We start from the raw sequence: 9,236 nt of genomic DNA on the forward strand, positions 1-9,236 counted from the left end.
TAGGTATGCATCAGAACAAAACCGACTATTTCATTCAGACAATTTCCAGTGGTTTGTTTATGACATGCTACTCAAAGTAAAAGTAGATACTAACAAGAGGACCATGATGGTCCTGAATCGCTCACCTATCCCCATATGACCCAGTGTTGAACTGAGTATGACGTCGTTATTTCTATTATTTGACAAAGTGACCTAGTTTTTCAGCACATGTGACATAGATATCATCAAGATAAAAAATTCTGACCAATTTTCATGAAGATCCATTGAAAAATATGGCCTCTAGAGAGGTCACAAGGTTTTTCTATTATTTGACCTAATGACCTAGTTTTTGAAGGCACGTGACCCACTTTTAAACTTGACCTAGATATCATCAAGGTGAACATTCTCACCAATTTTCATGAAGATCTCGTGAAAAATATGGCTTCTAGAGAGGTCACAAGGTTTTTCTATTTTTCGACCTACTGACCTAGTTTTTGAAGGCACATGACCCAGTTACGAACCTGACCTAGATATCATCAAGCTGAACAGTCTCACCAATTTTCATGGAGATCCATAGAGAAATATGGCCTCTAGAGAGGTCACAAGGTTTTTCTATTTTTAGACTTACTGACCTAGTTTTTGATCCCACGTGACCCAGTTTCAAACCTGACCTAGATATCATCAAGATGAACCCTCTGACCAATATTCATGAAGATCTCATGAAAAATATGGCCTCTAGAGAGGTCACAAGGTTTTTCTATTTTTAGATCTACTGACCTAGTTTTTAATCCCACGTGACCCAGTTTCGAACTTGATCTAGTATCATCAAGGTTAACATTCTGACCAATTTTCATGAAGATCCATTGAAAAATATGGCCTCTAGAGAGGTCACAAGGTTTTTCTATTTTTAGACCTACTGACCTAGTTTTTGACCGCACGTGACCCAGTTTCGAGCTTGACCTAGATATCATCAAGGTGAACATTCTGACCAATTTTCATGAAGATCCATTGAGAAATATGGCCTCTAGAGAGGTCACAAGGTTTTTCTATTTTTAGACCTACTGACCTAGTTTTTGATCCCACATGACCCAGTATCGAACTTGACCTAGATATCATCAAGGTGAACATTCTGACCAATTTTCATGAAGATCTCATGAAAAATATGGCCTCTAGAGAGGTCACAAGGTTTTTCTATTTTTAGATCTACTGACCTAGTTTTTATCCCCACGTGACCCAGTTTCGAACCTGACCTAGATATCATCAAGCTGAACATTCTGACCAATTTTCATGAAGATCCATTGAGAAATATGGCCTCTAGAGAGGTCACAAGGTTTTTCTATTTTTAGACCTAATGACCTAGTTTTTGACCCCACGTGACCCAGTTTCAAACTTGACCTAGATATCATCAAGGTGAACATTCTGACCAATATTCATGAAGATCTCATGAAAAATATGGCCTCTAGAGAGGTCACAAGGTTTTTCTATTTTTAGACCTACTGACCTAGTTTTTGACGCGATGTGACCCAGTTTCAAACTTGACCTAGATATCATCAAGGTGAACATTCTGACCAATATTCATGAAGATCTCATGAAAAATATGGCCTCTAGAGAGGTCACAAGGTTTTTCTATTTTTAGACCTACTGACCTAGTTTTTGACCCCACGTGACCCAGTTTCGAACTTGACCTAGATATCATCAAGGTGAACATTCTGACCAATTTTCATGAAGATCTTGTGAAATATATGGCCTCTAGAGAGGTCACAAGGTTTTTCTATTTTTAGACCTACTGACCTAGTTTTTGACGGCACGTGACCCAGTTTCGAACTTGACCTAGATATCATCAAGGTGAACATTCTGACCAATTTTCATAAAGATCCCATGAAAAATGTGACCTCTAGAGTGGTCACAAGCAAAAGTTTACGGACGGACGGACGGACGCACGCACGGACGGACGGACGACGGACGCCGCGCGATCACAAAAGCTCACCTTGTCACTTTGTGACAGGTGAGCTAAAAACAGAAGTTTGATGTAGCGTCACATGCCACTGTTGAAGTTTTTTTGCAATTTTTCTAAATTAGGCTTTATTTTTACAGACATGTAGTAAACTACTACTACTCTGGGACTATTAAATATTATAAATTAATTGCTAGATTTGCATCCGATGCATTATTACCCAATTCACATTACACGTTTCTCGGCAGGAAATAACACATGCACATGTTCACCAGTTTGTAATTTTAGATGCAGATGCGCATTCATTTTGCAATACACATTCGGATGAAAGTCTAGTTTTGACACTTTTTAATTGGCGCCGACTTTTCTTATCTAATATTTCACAGTTTCATTAAATTTTGAAAATTGGGGTCATATTTTTACAAATTTATGAAATTTTCTGTTAAGTTTAAACATATTTAAAAGATATAAATTATATTGGAACATACAAACACGCTGCTCTAAGTATGTTTCAAACATGATTACAAATTATAAAAGAGCTTTTCTATACAAAATTTTCCTGAAACACAAACAAGAGAATTGGAATAAAATATATAAATTATGTTAAAAACAACAAACAAATAATTAAAATAATATAAATTATGTTAAAGCAGCATGCCTCCAGATTTGGCTAAAAATAATCTTTCTTTCAAATTGAAGTTTTGGTCATATTATGAACATTAGAATATGAATTTTTGTTTCTAAAATATTTTAAAAATTCCAAATCAAGAAAAAATGATGACCGCGTCGGGAATTGAACCCCGGACTGGCGCGGCAATAAAGACATTTTCCCGTCGTCGTAACCAATAGCGCTATAGCTGAAGTAGTGAATAATGACTTCAAAATACAGATATTTATAATCGAGACTGTTTTCCTGGAGTAAAAGCGTGACAATGCTTTTCGATTTTCATCGTAAAAAGTAGTAAAAACTGCAAATTCTCATGTGTTTCCGTAACATAAAATTTGTCAGTAATCAAACGATCCGGAGGCATGCCGCTTTAAAACAATATATACAAACATCTGACTCTAGAAAGATTTGAATCCATATTTTAAACATGCTGAAAAATTATAAAAGATTTTTATTTCTGCAACCAACGTTCCTGAAGCACCAAAAAAAAAAAAAAAAAAAAAAAAAATGTTAAAAATATACAAATAAAACAAGAGCTGTCACTAATGGCGACAAATGCCCCCGCAGCGCCTTGACCTTTGACCTGGTGACCTTGACCTTTGACCTGGTGACCCCAAAGTCAATAGGGGTTGAGTACTCAATAAGTACTATCAGCATGTGAAGTTTGAAGGTCCTGGGTGCAGTGGTTCGCGAGTAAAGTGCCTTCACGCAAAAAGTTAACATTGGCCCCTGTGACCTTGACATTTGACCCCAAAGTCAGTAGGGGTCATGCACTCGATAAGTACTATCAGCATGTGAAGTTTGAAGGTCCTGGGTGCAGTGGTTCGCGAGTAAAGTGCCTTCATGCAAAATGTTAACATTGGCCCCTGTGACCTTGACCTTCGACCTGGTGACCCCAGTCAATAGGGGTCATGTACTCAATAAGTACTATCAGCATGTGAAGTTTGAAGGTCCTGGGTGCCGTGGTTCGCGAGTAAAGTGCCTTCATGCAAAAAGTTAACATTGTGACGAATGAACTAAGGAACGGACTGACAGTTGAAAACTAATATCTTGACTTTTGACCTGGTGACCCCAAAGTCAGTAGGGGTTGTGTACTCAATAAGTACTATCAGCATGTGAAGTTTGAAGGTCCTGGGTGCAGTGGTTCGCGAGTAAAGTGCCTTCATGCAAAAAGTTAACGTTGTGACAAACGAACTAAGGAATGGATTGACAGTTGAAAACTTATATCCTGACCTTTGACCTGGTGACCCCAAAGTCAGTAGGGGTCGTATACTCAATAAGTACTATCAGCATGTGGAGTTTGAAGGTCCTGGGTGCAGTGGTTCGCGAGTAAAGTGCCTTCATGCAAAAAGTTAACATTGGCCCCTGTGACCTTGACCTTCGACCTGGTGACCCCAAAGTCAGTAGGGGTCGTGTACTCAATAAGTACTATCAGCATGTGAAGTCTGAAGGTCCTGGGTGCAGTGGTTCGCGAGTAAAGTGCCTTCATGCAAAAAGTTAATGTTGTGATGAACGAACTAAGGAACTGATTGACAGTATAAAACTAATATCTTGACATTTGACCTGGTGACCCCAAAGTCAGTAGGGGTCGTGTACTCAATAAGTACTATCAGCATGTGGAGTTTGAAGGTCCTGGGTGCAGTGGTTTGCGAGTAAAGTGCCTTCATGCATAAAGTTAACGTTGTGACGAATGAACTAATAAACGAACGAACAGTTGAAAACTAATATGCCTCCCTTCAGGGGCATAAAAATATAAACTAGAGTTGTCACAGGAGTGACGAATTATACCCCCACAATATGGCCTTGTCACAGAACTAAGCCAATGTCAAAGCTGAACTTACTTGACCTTTAACCTACTGACCTCAAAATCAATAGGGGTCATCTGCTGGTCAAGATCAACCTCCCTATGAAGTTTCATGACCATCGGCCCAAGTGTTCTCAAGTTATTGTCCAGAATTGGTTTAAATGTTCTGGGTCATTCTGACCTCTGACCTTTTGAACTCAATATCAATAGGATTCATCTGCTGGTCATGACCAACCTCCCTATTAAGTTTCGTGATCCTAGGCCCAAGCTTTCTGAAGTTATTGTCTGAAACTGTTCAAATGTTCCGGGTCACTATGACCTTGACCTGTGACCTACTGACCTTTAAATCATTTAGGGTCATCTGCTGGTCATGACAAACCTCACTATCAATTTTCATGATCCTAGACACAACCGTTCTCAAGTTATCATCCGGAAACCGTTTAACTGTTCAAGTCATTGTGACCAAGTTGACCTTTGACCTACTAACCTCATAGTCAAACTTGACCTGTATTTTATCATGTTACGCTCGTGTACAAAAATTTATGATCCTAGGCCCAAGCAATCTTAAGTTATCATCCAGAAACCGTTTAATTGTTCCAGGTCACTGTGACCTTGACCTTTGACCTACTGACCTCAAAGTCACCCTTGACCTGCATTTTATAATGTTACACCTGTGTACCAAAATTTATGATTCTAGGCCGAAGCATTCTCAAGTTATCATCTGGAAACCATTTAACTGTTCAGGGTCACTGTGACCTTGAGCTTTGACCTACTGACCCCTAAATCGAACTTGACCTGTATTTTCTGATGTAACACCTGTGTACCAAAAATTATTTAAATCTGTCTAGCCTTTCATGAGTTATTGTTCGGAAACCATGAAAACCAACAGACCGACAGACAAACCGACAAGCTCACTCCTATATACCCCCACCCCGCAAACTTCATTTTGTGGGGGTATAATTATGTTAAAAATATACAAACATGTGAATTGAATACATCTGAAACTAATTATTACAACATGCTAAAAGTCATTTATAAAAGCAGTTTAATATCAAATTTCTCTTTTATATCAGTCAATTAAATGACGTCATGTTGCAACATCACTTCCAGTTTAAGCTATACGAACCACAAATTATCAGGCATCAATATTTGATGTATTTTAACAGCACTGTTATAAAGAACTTGCTTATTTGTGGAATTTGAAACCTAGTTTGTAAGAGGTGGTGGTTTTTAATAGCTGCTGTTCTGTTTGAAGCCAGGAAAAATTGAAATTTTCAGCACTCATTATAAGAAACAAACCAATCACTCTCTTATACATTAAGTTGACAATTTAAACAATAAACATCACTCCTAAAAAGTCCATTGCGCAATTTACCTCCATTGCGCGCCTAAAATCTTTAACTTACTGCAGCTGATAATGTTTCAACTTAACTACTTCATAGTATCCGATATTTTTCAATATGAGATATATCAGCATGAATTTGTTGGGAAATTGCTTGGGAGATAAATGACTTTATCAAGGCTTTGATAGAATTTAGCAAGGCATTTGACAGCGTGCCTCATGATCGTTTGCTTTTTAAACTTCACAAATTAGGCATAAGAGGTCTAGCACTTAAGTGGATTAGCAGTTTCCTGTCAGACAGACTACAGTGTGTTAGGATAGGTTCATCCGTTTCAACATGGTCAGAAGTCATAAGTGGTTTTCCACAGGGCAGCGTTCTCGGCCCATGTATTTCATGTAGTTCTAGAAACCGTACAGCGAAGAGCTGTATAAACAATGTTGTATCTTAGGTCCTTTTGACATAATATTATGTTTTCCCGAAATGGTATTTGACACTTCCAGTTCACAATATATATATATGTGTATATATATGTTTCTTCTTGTAGTTCACATCATAATATTTTGTTATTTTCCATTTGTATTGTTTTTTTACATGTGGATCACTTCATACTATTTTGTTATCTTTTTCATTCATATTATAGTTATAGTTATTATAGCAACACAATTCTAAACAGTTTAAAAGTATGTACACTGCTTCACACTGTCTATGTTTCTTATAACAACACTGTTCATACTAGTTTAAAACTATGTACACTGTTACACTATCTTGTATTGAGGCTTATAGTACCCAATTTAACCCCTTTAACTATAACAGTTGGGCGAAACTTTATTTGCCACAACCCAAAACTTGTTATAGAAGTCTAGACTTAAAGGAATTTAGAGTGGCCCAGTTTTGTTTCTGTGCTTTATTAATGATTTAACTGATGTAGTAACGGGTCTTGTGAAAATAATTGCTGATGATACCAAAATTTATTCTGGTGTTTCGGACATAACACATTGTGATAGTTCACTGTCTGATTTGGACAGTTATGTAACTGGAGGTTGAAATTGAAACTTTCATTTAATGCAAAGTAGTGCAAAGTTCTGCATATTGGGAATAGTAATGAGCCTTACAGATACACAATGCCTGATACTAATCGAAATTACGTGTATGTAGATCCAGTACCATCTGAGGACTTAGGTGTAACTTTTGATGAGGGCTTGAATTTTGAACAACATATTATCAACATTACTAATAAAACACAAAGAACCCAGGTTGGGATTATACATAGATCATCTGAGTATTTGGACAGGGAAATGTTTCTCACATTATACAAATCTCTGGTTAGACAGTTTTAGAATATGGATCTAGTGTGTGGTCACCATTTTTGAAAAAGGATATTAGAAAAATTGAAGACGTACAACGAAGAGCAACCAAGTTGGTTTAATTATGATATTTCACATTTGTTGTATGAACAAAGGTTGAGGAATCTGGGACTTGTAACATTAGAATACAGAAGAGATCGAGCTGACATTATACAGATATTTATATCAGTTCATAAATTTGATGATCTGAAATGGGACAAAATGTTCAATTTATCTGTGGGTGGTCTTCCAGGACATCATTTAAAATTCATGAAGGAAAAGTGCCGCCATAACATCAGGCTTAACTCATTCAGCCAAAGATCCATTCTTAACTGGAATGCTTTAAGTGCACGAACTGTAAATGCAGTCAGTAAATGAGTTTAAATTGTTGCTGAAAACGAAAATTGGAATTCAAAGAAATTTGTGCAAAGTTGTTAATATTACTTTAATAAGACTATTAAGTGCGCACTCAAGAGTTCATAGTCCATTATAGAGACTTTAGCAATAACTAGTTTTGAGACTTATTCAGAAGATACTTCACAAGAGGGCCCGGGCCAGGATAGCACAGCTAATATTATGGCCCAAAGCTCAAGGTATCAAAGTGTTAAATGATTTTTGTTTCTCTGTAAGCAAGATAAAATATTGAGCAGGCAATAATACAGGAAGCTACATAGTGTGTGTGTGTTCGGGTTTAACGTCTTTCTCAACAATTTTTCAGTCATATAAACGACGATGTCTACTTGTAGCAGTGAGCACAATGCTCAACTTTATAGTGCTGCCTCACTGGAATATCACGCCGTAGACACATGACATGATACCCCACCCAGTCACATTATACTGACACCGGGCTGACCAATCTTAGTACTATCCTCTAAATGCTGAGCACCAAGCGAGGAAGCTACTAGTACCATTTTTTACGTCTTTGGTATGACGCGGCCAGGGATCGAACCCACGACCTCCCGCACTCGAAGCAAACGCTCTACCACTAGGCTACCGAGGCGGTAGGAAGCTAGATAGACATGGGACATTTGTACCATACTAAATCAAATAAACTACCTGGTTCAGTCTGTCTCTTGTCTTTGATCTCTGCCGCTGTTTACATCAGTTCTAGATTTTCAACTTTCACTTTCATTTGGTGTCAAATTGTATTGGCTTCCTTAAAATTTCCCTTTACAGTCGCTTGGAACCTAAAAAATAATACAGTAACTTCTCTGCATGAGAAGCTGTACAGATTAATGCTAAGATAATAAGAAAATTTTAACTTAAATCTTTGTTGATATCCGAAATAAGTTCATCCGAATATTACCTTATCCTAGAAAAGTCACATGTATCCGCGACTTAATCAGTAACTACTATTTTCAGTAACAACTTAAACGACAACATTTCTTCTTAAACATTGGTGTTTCAAGACCTTGTAATTGCAATATTGCATCTAATTATTTAGCAAATTCTTTGTTTACCTTCTGAAAATTTTCCCGCCAACACGTCATTGCAGACTGGTTTACGCTCGATCAAGTCGACCTTGCTTACATACCAAATAATATGAAATTAGGCGCTGCCTATCTGACGGGAAAACCTAGTGATAGTGATACGGATTCTTTCTTTTTTTCTGCATTAAATTGTTCTTTCTGATATTTTTTGTTTGGCTTTCAGTTTTAACAGTAAGCCTGATGGTTTTGCTATTGTTATAAAAATAAGAAGGGGAAATGTTTAAAAAGTTTTGTTTAAATGGACATAGATCTAATCATTTCTTCAAATGTATCAAGACTAGACAGACAATGGAAAATAGTGTTCATGAGTTAAAGATAATATTGATATTTGGGTGCACAGAATCTACTCCCAAAAACCTGGAACAACTGATACGTATTAGACCTTCCTGCAAAAACGCACCATTAGTTGTACTGATGATAAAATAGAGAAAAGTGGAAACTTCACATGTCGCTCAACACGACAAAAACGAAACTGTTGCATAAACCCGGACAGATAACGGGGGGTTTTTGACCTGTCACTTTTTTATTTCTGCAAATTGTTATCATTTATTGGTATCAAAATAATGCTTTTACTGAAAACTTTACATAATTCAAATTTATATCTAGTAAGCAAATTTTAACTCACACGAAGTGAGCGCCGGAAAGGGGTATGTAAA

The 9,236-nt window shown here is 37.1% G+C and overlaps 1 protein-coding gene across 1 annotated transcript in view; it reads right to left on the reverse strand.

The window, feature by feature from the left end:
• LOC123549466 (DNA repair-scaffolding protein-like) overlaps positions 1 to 8,615 on the reverse strand; it is a 91,930-nt gene extending 83,315 nt beyond the window's left edge. Inside the window, exons 1-2 of the mRNA XM_053546701.1 lie at positions 8,551 to 8,615; positions 8,147 to 8,277 (exon numbers count right to left, since the gene is read on the reverse strand). The gene's annotated coding sequence lies outside the window, so the exon portion shown is untranslated. The remainder of the gene's footprint in view (positions 1 to 8,146; positions 8,278 to 8,550) is intronic.
• Positions 8,616 to 9,236: the final 621 nt, after the last annotated feature.

This window comes from Mercenaria mercenaria, chromosome 6 (assembly GCF_021730395.1).
Source record: "Mercenaria mercenaria strain notata chromosome 6, MADL_Memer_1, whole genome shotgun sequence".
In the NCBI taxonomy this organism is placed as follows: Eukaryota; Metazoa; Mollusca; class Bivalvia; order Venerida; family Veneridae; genus Mercenaria; species Mercenaria mercenaria.